Here is a 13,320-nt window from a genome sequence, read left to right as displayed (position 1 = left end):
GCAGTATTGCACAATTTTTCATTTTACTTACCTGAGCTACCTCTGATAATATTTCAAAATAGCACTTTCCAGTCGCTACTGTCTGGATAAAAGATGTGCTTTCATTGTCACTTCTTAGAAATTTCCGGTAATTAATGCCGCTGTTGTCACTGGGATGGAGAACCCTTCCTTTTATCTGATATCCCTTGAGAATCAGTGTACACATTGAGGAAATTTGTAAAGACAGATGGGTATTTGGAATCATACAAGTGCCTTTGCCATGTCCAGTGTTGCAAGGTAAATTGTCTCCACCACTATGAATGGGGAGTAGGGACAGTGTCATAAATGTCTGAGTGTCTGAAGGATGGAAATTCTGTCTCCATTGTGGCTCCCTCCTAGTTACCTGTGATCATGAGTACTGGTACAGTTGGAGGCTGAAGCTGTGAACCACTGAAACTCTGTTTCTACTGCGTTCTCTGAACTTGTGGACTCAGATATCCTATTCAGGTGGCCTTGGTTGCAGACACCAAATCTGCTCTTTCCTCAGTTCAGCCTCCTTTGTGTGTTTTAGTCCACCAAACTTCACCTGTTCACATGCGTTCTGGAGTATTGTTTTGTGTTGTAGTTATTTTTGTTCAGATATGAACGTTTTAATGACTGTAGATATAAGGGGAGAGACAAAAATATTTTAAACTTATGTCACTTTTAAAAGTATATACCTTTTCAATTAAAAGCTTAAATTCTAATTAGGACATATAAGAACAATAAAGAAAATGAACAAAACACCTCCCTTAATGTCATAGTACTACAAAATATTTTGATTTTCCTGGGTTATTTTTTTCAATGTTTTTCCCACCTACATGCACATTTTACTAAAATATATCCCTATAATCTCTTTAAAATCAATTAAATTATTAAAATAATTCTCCATGCTGTAAATATAGCCCTTTCAGTTCTCTAATTTCTTTTTGTACCTTGCACATTTCTGTGTTCTCCATCCTTCTTCCCTTTCCCCACAGGAAACCACTACTTGGTACACTACACATATATATGTCATTCTTTTTCTGTTTTTTAATGATTATTTCTCTTATACTTTTGTTTTCCTCATTTAGGTGACAACATAGAGTGTTTTTCCCTGTATGACTTATTTTCCTATATGCAACACCCTCTGGGTCCAGTCACATTGTTCCAAATGGCAGAATTTTACTTTTTAATGTACAATGATGAAGTATTTATTATGTTATCAATATCTCACATCTACTTCAGTCAATCATCTGTTGATGGGCAGTTGAGTTGTGCTTCTACCCTTGGCTACTATAAATGATGATGTTAAGAACATTTGGGGTAATATATCTTTTAAGATAATCTTTTCATTTTTTCTCAGATTTATACTGAAAACAGGAGTTGCTGCAACAGATAATGCTTCTATTTCCAGTTTTCTGAGCACTGTCCACAGTTTTATAATAGTGGATGCATCTATTTACGTTTTCACCATCAGTGTACCTGAGTTCCATCTTATCGACATTCTTATTAATGTTTGTCATTTGTAGACATTTTGTTAATTGCCATTTTGGTTGCTGTAAAATTATGTTTCATTCTGGTTTGGATTTATGTTTTCCTAATGAATAGCAAAGTTGTCTTTCCTTTTATGAGCATGAAAATCATCCACATGTGTGTTTTTGAAAAGTTTCCATAAAATTGTTTAACTGTTTTTAATTTGGGGTCTTTATTTTTAAATATTGAATCTAATATGCTATATATATATTATTGATATTAACATCTTGTTGGTCCCATTGTGTGAAATTCTTCCCTGTATTCTGTCAGTTATCATATGTCTTGTTGAAGGTTCCCTTTGCTCTGCAAAAGATTTTGCACTTCACACTAATACAAGAAATAGAATCCTTGTATCACATAGTACATCTATTTTTTCCTCAGTAAATAAAAATTGTAACTATTAGCTTTTTTTGTTTAATTTGGAGACAGATCAAAAATAAAGATTGCTATGATTTATCTCAAAGTCAGTTCTGCTCATGTTCTTGGTCAAAAATTGTACAGTTTCAGGCTTTACATTTAGGAAATTAATCCATTTCGATCTCATTTTTTCTACTATGAAAGGAAGTGCTCTTACATCTTCCAATTACATGTACTGTCCTGTTATCTCTGAACTACTTGTTGAAGAGACTGCCTTTTTTTTATTGTATACTCTTGCCTCGTTCTTTGTACACTAATTCACCATATGTTTGTGGGTTTATTTTCTGACACTTTATTTTGTTCAATTGATCTATGTGTTTCTTTAATTGCCATATTTTGATGTATTGATTACTGTAGCTTTGTAGTATGTTCTAAACTCAGGTAGGGTATTACACACAGCTTTGTTCATTTTTGAAAATAATTTTAGAAAATTTGTGTCTTTCGGTTGTATGTATAAATTTTATTATTTTTCTCCTTGTTTGGTGAAAAAACTTATGTATTCTGTGAGAATAGAAATTTACTTAAAGAAAAAACCTGAGAAAAATACTAAAGTGTGGAGGATAATTTATACAATATTAACAACAACTGGATTGCTGTATAAATCAAAGAAAAAATATATAAAGAAAAATGACAACAAAAACAAAATCCATGGGGTGTAACAAAAGCAGTATTAATAGGGATGCTTATAGCAAATAATCCCACTTATACAAATAAGAACCATTTCTCTCTTATAACATATTCTTACAACCAAAAGATGTCACATAATAATAAAGAAACTTGTCAGTAGAAGGAAAGACAGCTGAAAGTACAGAATATAATTAAATAAAATAAGGATTAAAAATATAAACATTTAATCAATCTCAATAATGGCTTTTGAAAGATAAATAATGTTTGTAAACTTTAACCAGACACATGAGCAAAAAAAGAGTTACAGATTAGTAAGCTCAGAAATAAATGAGAAATTACAGCTTATATCAAAGAAATACAAAGCATCGTAATTTGATACAACAAATTATATGCGAATAAAATGGAAACCCTTGAAGAAATGGACAATTTCTTAGAAAGACTTAATCTCCAGAATAGAATGATAAATAAAATATGAACAGATTATCACTAATGAAATCGAATAAATATTTAAAATAATCTCCCAAGAAATAAAATTCCAGGCCTAACATCTTCACAGGTGATTTCTGACAAACATTTAAAGAAGAGCTATCAACTATACTTCTCAGAGAATTCCAAAAATTTCGAGAGGAAAGGAGGCTTTCTACCCCACATTTCTGTATCACATTGCTACTACAGCTGGAACAAATACCTCAAAAAATTACAGGTTACATACTACTGATAAGCATAGATGCAAAAATCACCACTAAATTGTTAGCAAATATAACAATATATTAAGAGGATTATACATTATGATTAAGTCCATTTTATTCCAGGGATGAAAAAGTGATTCAATACCCACAAATTAATCAGTATAATACACCACACAAACAACCTGAAGAATAAAAATTATATGGTCACCTCAATAGAGTCATAAAATGTTTTGACAAATTCAGTATCTATTTAAGATTATATTTCTCTTCAAAGTGGGCATGAGGAAACATACCTCAACACAGTTAAGGACTTATATGACAAGAACTCATCTAACATGACACTCACTGATTAAAAGCTGGAAGCATCTCCAGTAAGAGCAGGAAGAAGAGAAGAATGATCACTCTTACCACTTTTATTCAGTATAGTATGGAAATTCTAGCCATAGCTATCCAAAATAAAGGTAAATAAAATTTAGCTAATTAAGAAAAGGAGTAAAAGTATCTGTTTGAAAATGGCATACTGTAAACAGAAATCCTAAAAATGGTGCCACAAAACTACTATGGCTTATCAATGTATTTGGTAAAATTTCTGAATGTAAAACTAACATACTGAAATCTTGCATTTCTACACACTAACAGCAAGCTAACAGATGGAGAAAGTGAGGGAACTGTCACATTTACAGTTGCATTACAAAAAAAATAAATCAGGAAATGTATCCAACCAAGGAGGTAAAAAACCTGTACTCAGAAAACTATAAAATATTTATAAAAGAAATTGAAGTTAATGCAAACAGATGAAAGGATATAATGTGTTCATTGATGAGGAAAAAATATTGTTTAAATGATAGTACTAGCCAACAAAATACGCAAATTAAATTCAGTGCCTATCAAAATACCATGGGCATTTTCAGACACTTAAAATAAATAATTCTAAAATTTACATGTAAACCGAAAAGAGATGAAATCACTAAGAAAAAGGAAAGGAAAGAAAACAAACAAACTAAAAACACAAACAACTTTAACAAAGAACAAAGAGGCTGCATCTATGTCCCTGATTTTAAACTTTAATACAAAGCTACAGTATTAAAAATAATATGGTAGTGGCACAGAAAAAACAGAATAATGGCACACAACAGAATGCCTTAAAATGAAATGAGACAGTTATTGTCATTAAGCCCATTACAAAAAATGAATATACAGTTGGGAAAGGTAACCACCAGGCACGTGAAACCGATCAACATCACTAAGCTTCAGAAAAATGCAAGTCCAAAACGCAATGAGATTTTATGTCACTCCTGTCATAATAACTACTATGAAAAAGATAACAAACATAATTGTTGGTTAGGATGTTAGAAAAACAACCCTGATGCACTGCTGGAGTGAATGTAAATATGTGCTTCCACTGTGGAAAACAACATGGAGCTTTATCTAAAAATTAAAAATGAAATATAATCCAACATATACATATCAGGATACTTATTCCATGAAAATAAAAACACTAATTAGAAAAGATAAATTCAACCCTATATTCACTGCAGCATTATCCACAATAGACAGGATATAGGAGCAAATTAATTGCTCATCAATACATGATGGATAAAGAAATTGTGTTTATATAATTTTTATATCTACCCATCTTAAGTACAGATTTATCTATATGTATATTTATACACACGCACTTTATATATATATATGAGCTATATATATATATACACACACATAAAAATAAAATGGGTTTTTACTCAGCTCTAAAAAGAATAAGTTCTTGCCTTTTGCAACAAATGGGTTGATCAAGAGGGTAATATGCTAAGTCAAATAAGTCAGGAAGTGAATGACAATGCTGAATGATTTTATTCATATTTGAATTTTAAACAAATGAACATAAAAACACAGATATGGAGTTATACATATAGAAAGAAACAGGTTGTTCACAAGAAGGAGGGAAATGGGGTGAGAAAAAGAAAAGTTGAAAAAATTAAGAGAGAATATTTTCCAGTTGCAAATTAAATGAGTCAGGGACAAGAATTGAACTGTATGGGGAATAGCCAAAAACTATTAAATATCTTTAAATAGCAACATATCACAACTAGATATATTTGGTGATCTTTATGAAATATATTAAATACAGCAAACAGTATGTTGTGAAAGAGAAACTAACACAGTGTTATAGATTAATGTGCACTTCAATAACAAACAAACATACACATAGAAAAAAATTAGATTTGTAGTGAACAGAGGCAGGGGTTGGGAAAGTAGGATTTGATTAATGAACTCAAAAGCTATAAATATCCAGCTGTAAAAGAATCGTGTTCTAGGGATACCCCATAGTAACATGAAAATTACAGTTAATACTGCTTTATGTTCAATATCATTGTTGTTAAGAGAGTAGACCATAATTTTTCTCATCACAACCAAAAGACAAATTGTATTTCCTTAAAATTGCATCTAAATGAGATAAAGAATTCTCCCTAAAATTGCTATGATATTTATCTCATGACACTTGTAAATCAAATCACTATCCTGTTCACCTAAACTTACACAATGTTTTATGCCTATTATATCTCAATAAAAGTGGAAGAAAAAATGGAAAGTCAATGGTCACTTTTTCCCATGTCATTTCTCATGATTCTTTTTGCAGCAAGTAATCTTTAGTCATGATATATTATCCTAGTTAAAGATACTAATAAATAAGTGATTCTAATAAATTATACATAAAGATACTAATAAAAATAGTGTTTTAAAATGCCTAAATCTTTCTTCATGTTAACAGCCCACTGCTTCTGTAGGCAACAAAATTTCACTTTGTGTATTCATCTGAGATTAGGGAATGGATACAAATATTAACCCTGGCTGCTTTTGCTGTGAGTGATAAAGTTCACTGTCTCAGACCAAAAGTCTCATCTCCACGAGAGCATCTGTAAAATGTGAAAATGCTAGGTTGCTAAAAATCTAAGCATGTTTAAATCTCAGAACTCCTACAATTCTTAACTGTTTTGCAAAGGGAAAGCAATACTGACAAAGACTTGATTTTGGATAACAATGTGCTGTTTTCTCATGGTTGCATAAGGGAATGTGAGGATAATCCCTGAGATCAACAACAAACATTCTGGCTCAAGTGCTGGACAAAGAGCTGTAAAGGTTCTGCATTTTTAGGAATGAGGACTGCTTTCAAAATGATGACTATGCTCACTTTAATCCAGGTAGTCCAAGGAAAGAAATGTTATTGTAATTTGTAGCTTAAAAGAAATAAATCAGTGGTTCAGTCCATATAAATCAGTCAAGGGGTGTTCAAAGAAAAAATAAGTTGTGTCAACAATGAGAATTAAAAGAAAACAAAGTAGACACAAACTTAAATTAAGAAGGACACACAGTCCTGTGCTGGGCTCTGGGGACTGGTGAATATATATGCCTCTGTCCAATTCAAGGTTTCAGTGGCTTGGCCCTAGCATTAGCTTGGGATTCAATGAACAGGTAACAATTAGTATACTGGGAGAAATATAATCTACCTCTCCCTGATTGGAAGAAAATCTGGTGGCAAAATGAAACTCTTAATTCACAGAGATTCTGCCAGAAGCAGAGGAATAATTCACTGATGACTCAACTAAGATAAACTTAGTTACTGCTTAACAGTCCAACTTCACACACACACACACACACAGTGATAGACAGATTTGTAGTATTTAGTGGGAAGAATTCAGTGGTCAGAGCTCAGAGAATAGTTTTCACACACCAGACAACTTTTGTACATTTGCCAATACTCTAGGTTTTCCCAGGTAGAGAACTACAGATGGACAAACAAACAATATTCTTCTTTAGGAATTCTAATTTTTAAAGTAAAGTGTAGCTTTTGACTTATCAGTATAGAACCTTGTTATGATGATCACAGTAAGACCCACTGTGTGATAAGAGAGCTCGAAACTAGCTGTGAACCAGCCCAACTGAAACCCAGACTGCTAATGTAAGCAAAAAATAGTCACCATCATAGTTGAGCTGACAAACATAAAAGCTTGATGTTTCTGTTTTAGGAACAACCACTGCTGTCCAGACACAGATCTCCTGCTGCAAGTGGGCTCCTTTCTTCTCTTGGTAAAATCATATTGGTGGGATGTTGCTAGAGCTTAACCTGACCCATTTTCCCATTCTCCAGATTATCAAAGGCTTTCTTCACAATTGGTGACACTTTTTCAGTATTCAGTGTTGCCATTCCAGTCTTATCAGCTGACACTGGCTGCATGGTTGTGAGTAGAAGCCTTAGGCTCCCTGACCTTGCCTACAATTTTCCAGCATTTCAGGGCAATTCACATTCTGAAAATGTTCACCATTTATTTTAAATTAATGGGAAATAGTCAAAGTCTTCCATGAAAATTTTATATTTCCTAATATCTGTATAAATTTGGTATTCTTGCAGTTGGACAAATTTTTAATACTACCACCCTCACCTCTTTTTAGTCCACACATTTTAGGTTACAATTTGGTTACTGAACACAACCACTCCAACCAAGGGACTATTACCTCTTAGATACTGCCTGTGTGAAGATTAGAAGGGGCACAATTTATGTGGGATGTATAATCCTGCATTAAATGTTTGCAATGACACTGTCTCTTCTGGATAAAGCTCTGATTCTAAGAAGTAAATTAATTAGAAGGCAGTATATTTTTTGGTATGGGGAAGAGAATCAGCTACTTATGGGTGGGCAGGTGATGAAGAGACAGGAAATAATCCAGCAAATGAGAATTGAATGCTTTAGGCCACTGGAGGCATGAATTAAGAAGAAAATAATACTTTGTCTCCTTTACCTACCTCGAATTACTGTCTTGAGTGACTAGTCCTTGGGCTATGAAAAGAGCTAGTTTGTGGTGAAGAGTAAAGACAATAATGAAATAGTTTGAAAACCATGAGAGATTTGCTGTCTCAGGAAAGTAGATTATGCTTAAAGTCAACATGTATTTTTCATTCACTAAATACTAAAATGCATCCTGTGGCATGTGCTGTGCTTACTGTGTTGGTATCCAAGTTAGACAAGGAAAGGGGGATAGACAGAAAACATCTGGAGGAGGTGGTTTCTGTGCTGAGACTGGGAAAGTCTAATTAGGTAATAGGAGAACATAAGTTCAAGGATTAGCTGGAGCAAAATTTGCGAGGTTGGAGCTTACATATATGACAAGCATTTTCCTGGATGTATCTCCAGATACAGTGAAACATAAACATATGCCAAGGTAGTCAGATGCCAGATTTATAAACGAATGACTTATCTAAGTTCAGTTTGTGTGCATAGAGTTGGAAAGGCATTAAGAGCCACCCTGAGGATGTAAGTTTGTCCTTGGTTGGAAATAAAAGCAACATAAGGTATTGACTAGAAATTATAGCATAGAATATTTAGGGCAGGAAATGAAAGCACCAATTGGAATGCTTTGAGAACAGCACAAAGAAGACCATAGATAAAATTACTTCTTAATTTCTTCCACATGCTAAATGTACCATCTGAGACTATATCATGTGACCTTCATGATTCCAGGGATGACATAATACAGACCATGTTCCCTGGGCCGGTTCCTGCATTATCTTCTGTTCCAACCTATCCGAACTTAACACTTTTCATACTTTCCAGGATGAACCAGAAACCACTAATAACTTTCCCTCTCTCCACGTTTTAGTCTTTTTCCAAATTCTTCCATTTTCTCTTCCTGCTTACAAGAAATTATTTAAATTTACTCCCATATTGTTCCATCAAGTGATCATATCAATCAAATATCTCTTTTTCTTTAAATGATATCATAGACTCCCGTTTAACTCTTTATTTTAAAAAAAATATCGAAAATACAGGTAAACATGTATGTTTATCATTCAAATAAGAAAATTGCATATAGTTCTCGGCATTTGCCACTATCAATATTAATCTTTGTTATCCTGCATAATATGGTAGTCCTCTGGTATATAAATTGTGTTCTGGATGACGTTCATAAAATGAAGATGGCTGATGAGCTGGCCTTGAAAGAGAGGTAGCTGATGTATCAGCTATCAATGTCACTGGTAACCATGGTTTGCTCCCTGGTTGAAGTTGAGAAAAACGACCGTCATTGGCAGATATGTTGTGATATCTATATGGAAAATTAGAAGGCTCCACCATTAGTCAAACATGATTGCTCAGTATGGGAGACAAGGTACTGAACTGAGAAGTAGATATTGTAAATGTAATGAAGTTCACAACACGGCCATTTGCTTCAGTGTAGCTGCTTTGAGAGTGCCTGTGGGCAGTGTTCAACTGATTTAAAAAAGCACGTTGATCCATTGCAATATTGTTCTGGTGATCTAACTGACATTGAAAATGGAGGAGAAAAATCACCTCTGATCAAGGTAGTTGTATCACCTATTATGTGGCTAGAAGAGGGCTTCCTTATTAGAGGCATGTTTAAATTTGCAGAAAGTAAAAATGCACTTTCTCCTCTAGTGTCAACCACAAAATCAAAATTATCATTATGCACGTTACCCCCTGCTTTAACGTGCTTCTTTTTGAAATCTTCAGCCAATGAAGATACCAGAGAGACATTTTTAATCCCAATTCTTCTTTTTATTCTCACTAAAAGCTGGGGACAGCCTCGTTTAAGATTTGGATTATGGCAGAACTGCAGCTACAACCAAAAGAGAAAGATTTTAGTAATATTTTAAACCAAAATACAAGACTAAATTAAGCCTAACCTACAAAACCTCAGATTTCACGTTTACTATGCTAAGATAATATCATCAAAATATGCACATTGCTGACTATGTTTTGAAATTCCTTATTTGGAATATGCACATTTAAATAGTATTTAAGTATTCAAATTTAAGAAGCTAGCATTTGCAGTAACGGTGAAAGCCACTTTTTAAAAGCGGCTTTAATACCTTTATTTAGATTTCTCGTAAGATTCCTAGTTGCTAGGAAAGTTTCACACAATCTTGAATACTTAAGGCTCTGTCCTCATTTTTTGAAAAAATAAAGAATTTTAGCATTTGTAGTTTTATACAGTTTTCAAACTCTAGATTTACATTTACATTACCATAGATCGATGTACAAAATAAAATTTTATATATAAGTTACCAAGACGTAACTACAATTACTGAATACCTTGCTTAAAAGAGAGACTTCTTTTTCTTCTGCTAGAAAGTCAGCTAGACAAGCAGATCTTTAAAAATTCTGCTGCACTTTCCTAAACTTATAAATGTTAAGCTGTCTAACTAAACTTTTCATACTTCCAGTTTCAAATACTCTGAAAGGGGACTTTCTTTCCAAAACTTCCTTCTTTAAGACAACTTCATCAATCACTATGGAAGTTTCATTATCATCCCACCAGTTGGATTTAAATTGATAACTCCCAACCATTTTCCAGATTTTTCTTGGAAATGTCAGAGAACGAAAATCATTATCTTCATCTGGCTCAGAGACACAATATGTGTAACATGGACTTTTAAACAAGGATTCTTCAGACAAATTCTGAAAATCACTTACTTCAATCATAGACCTCAAGACAAGTCCCCAGAGATTGTTGGATCAAACAATACAGATCTTCCGGAGTTTCCTGAACCAGTTGGTCCATCATTATGAGACCTATCTTGAAATTCTGAAGAAATATTTGCCATCTCAAATAACTTTTTCTACAGCTACTTTTCTAATCTGAATGATTTTGAGCACTGCAGCTTCATATGCTGCTCTGGCAGGCCTGCACAGATAAACTACTAGGCCATCACAATGGTTCTCAACTTGAGTAGATGTGACATCACATAACGACTGGTCTCCTAGCAAGTCAAGTGTAACATCCAGCCAGTGTTTACTTCTCATTCATCCAGTTAAAATGAAACATATATGATGCCTTTTTTTATAGTGTGATCTGCAATTATTACCCCAAGAAAATCTTTTTAAATAATTAATGCTGGGGTCTATGAAATAAAACAAATCTCCATACTTTTGTACACAAATTTATACAACATTGATGAACAGAGTATAAATAATGCACAAAATATATAAAATAATTTTAAAGTTATGGAATTTTAAGTGAAATTTGTGTAAAACCTCTGCAGGAAATGTATACCTATTTCATTATAATTAGTAAGGTGAAACTTAATTTGATTTGGAAATGGAAGTAGTTATTTATCTGTTTACTTTACAAGAAGTAGCTCTTTATTCAAAACATGAACAGAATACATATCAGTGTATTTGGTATGTTTTAGAATAAATGATAAATATTTATGAAATAAAACTAGATTAAAATAATGAATCAAATTTAAGAAATCCCAAAGGGGTAATTTTTGTATGAAAATATAATTTAGTGCTGTAAGTAAAACAAATGTAATTTAGTATTCTACTTTAAAATTACAAAAGAGAAATTATTAAGGTATTCTTATAAAAGTTTACTTTTGCCATTCTTTCACTCAGAGGTTTTTCAGTCCCTCGAAGTAATAAATTTTCTTCTCATCATTATAGTCCATGCTCTTGCGGCTTCTCTTAAGTGTTCCAAAATGATGTTGATATATAAACTTATACAGAAGATCATGGGTTCAAAAATCAGTGCCTCCATTAAGGGGCAAACAAACAATCAAAAACAAAGAAATAACATTATATGTGGGATGGGGTTTAAAAGACCAAATAATGCATTTTAGGAAGCAATATGTTTCTCATCCTGAAAGAGTTGGCATTGTTAGTATAATGCAGCATTTTAAGGCAAGTGTTTTGTACACTTATTGTTAATAATAGCTAGGTTCTGTATCAGTGAACTGTAGTAAAGCCAGTTCTACCAAAATTGTATTCTTTATTTAGACATAAATTCCACTAAACATAAGCCAAATTCAAAATGAGAGATAAAATTTTTAAATAAATAAATGTTCACTCAAGCTACTATGTAAATTTTTCCTTCAGTATGTGTATATTCCATTCTAAGTAAATATTAGGAAGCTGAAGTCATGGCATATTATAAGTATTATAAAGTATAGTTAAGTTGAATTTAGTCCTGATTCTTAATTTTATTTAACATACGCAAATCAATAAATGTGATACCATCCGTTAAATAAAGAATTCAAAAATAAAAATCTCAAAATATGTAGGAAAATTATTCACAGATCTGATCTTAACTTTTTTATAAAAATTTTTTTAACAAATTTGCTGTAGACAGAATAGGACTAAACATAGTAAAATCCGTATATGAAAAACCAATGACTAACATCAAGTTCAATGTTAACATACAGGAAGGTTTTTCTCTGGTACAGTAATAAGAAAAAATAGCTCATACAAACAAGTCCTATATTACACTACTAGAAGTTCTAGCCAGAACAACTAGTCAAGAAAAAATATAAAAGTCATTCAACTTGTGAGCAAGCAGTAAAATTTTTATAGATGACATAATTATACATAGTTAGAAAACTGCACACACACTGCCAGTGACTGTGAGAAATAATGAACAAACTTAGTAAACTTGCTGTATACAAAATCAATATACAAATATCCATTGCATTTTTATATAGTAACAACACATTATCAGGAAGAGAAATTAGGAAATCAATTGTGTGTAAATTTATACAAAAAAGAATAAAATAGGAATACATTTGATAAGTTAAATAAAAGATCTAAACATAGATCTATAAATTACAGGTGGAAAAATATAAGTAAACATAATAAATAAAAGATATTCTGTGCTTAATGATTGTATACAATGTGAGGAAATACTCTAATCTATCTTTCAATTGTTCAGCCTCCCCAGCAATGCTTATTGAGGAGAATCTCTTTTCTTCATTTAATACTCTTGCTTCTTTTTTCATAGGTTAATTTATCATAGGTGAGAGGGATTATATCTGGTTGCTCTATTCTCTTCTATTGATTGGTGTCAGTTTTTGAGCCAGTATCATGTTGTTTAAATTACTAAAGTTTTGTAGGACTGTTTAACAACAGAGAAATTTACAATATTATATTCAATACTCTTTTTCAAGATTATTTTGGCAACTAAGATCTTTGTGGTTGCATATAAATTTTGAAATTATTTCTTCTATTTAATTTAAAAATCTCATGGTTATTTTGACATGAATCAC

The 13,320-nt window shown here is 32.4% G+C and overlaps 1 long non-coding RNA gene across 1 annotated transcript; it reads right to left on the bottom strand.

Annotated features, from left to right (window-relative positions):
- Positions 1-9,811: 9,811 nt before the first annotated feature.
- Positions 9,812-10,978, bottom strand: LOC140692754 (uncharacterized). The gene is made up of 2 exons (XR_012068323.1): positions 10,754-10,978; positions 9,812-9,896 (listed from the first exon to the last, which is right to left on the bottom strand). It is a non-coding gene; the product is annotated as an uncharacterized lncRNA (long non-coding RNA).
- Positions 10,979-13,320: the final 2,342 nt, after the last annotated feature.

The sequence above is a fragment of the Vicugna pacos genome, unplaced genomic scaffold (genome assembly GCF_048564905.1).
Source record: "Vicugna pacos unplaced genomic scaffold, VicPac4 scaffold_17, whole genome shotgun sequence".
In the NCBI taxonomy this organism is placed as follows: Eukaryota; Metazoa; Chordata; class Mammalia; order Artiodactyla; family Camelidae; genus Vicugna; species Vicugna pacos.
This window is presented reverse-complemented; position numbering and strand designations above follow the sequence as displayed.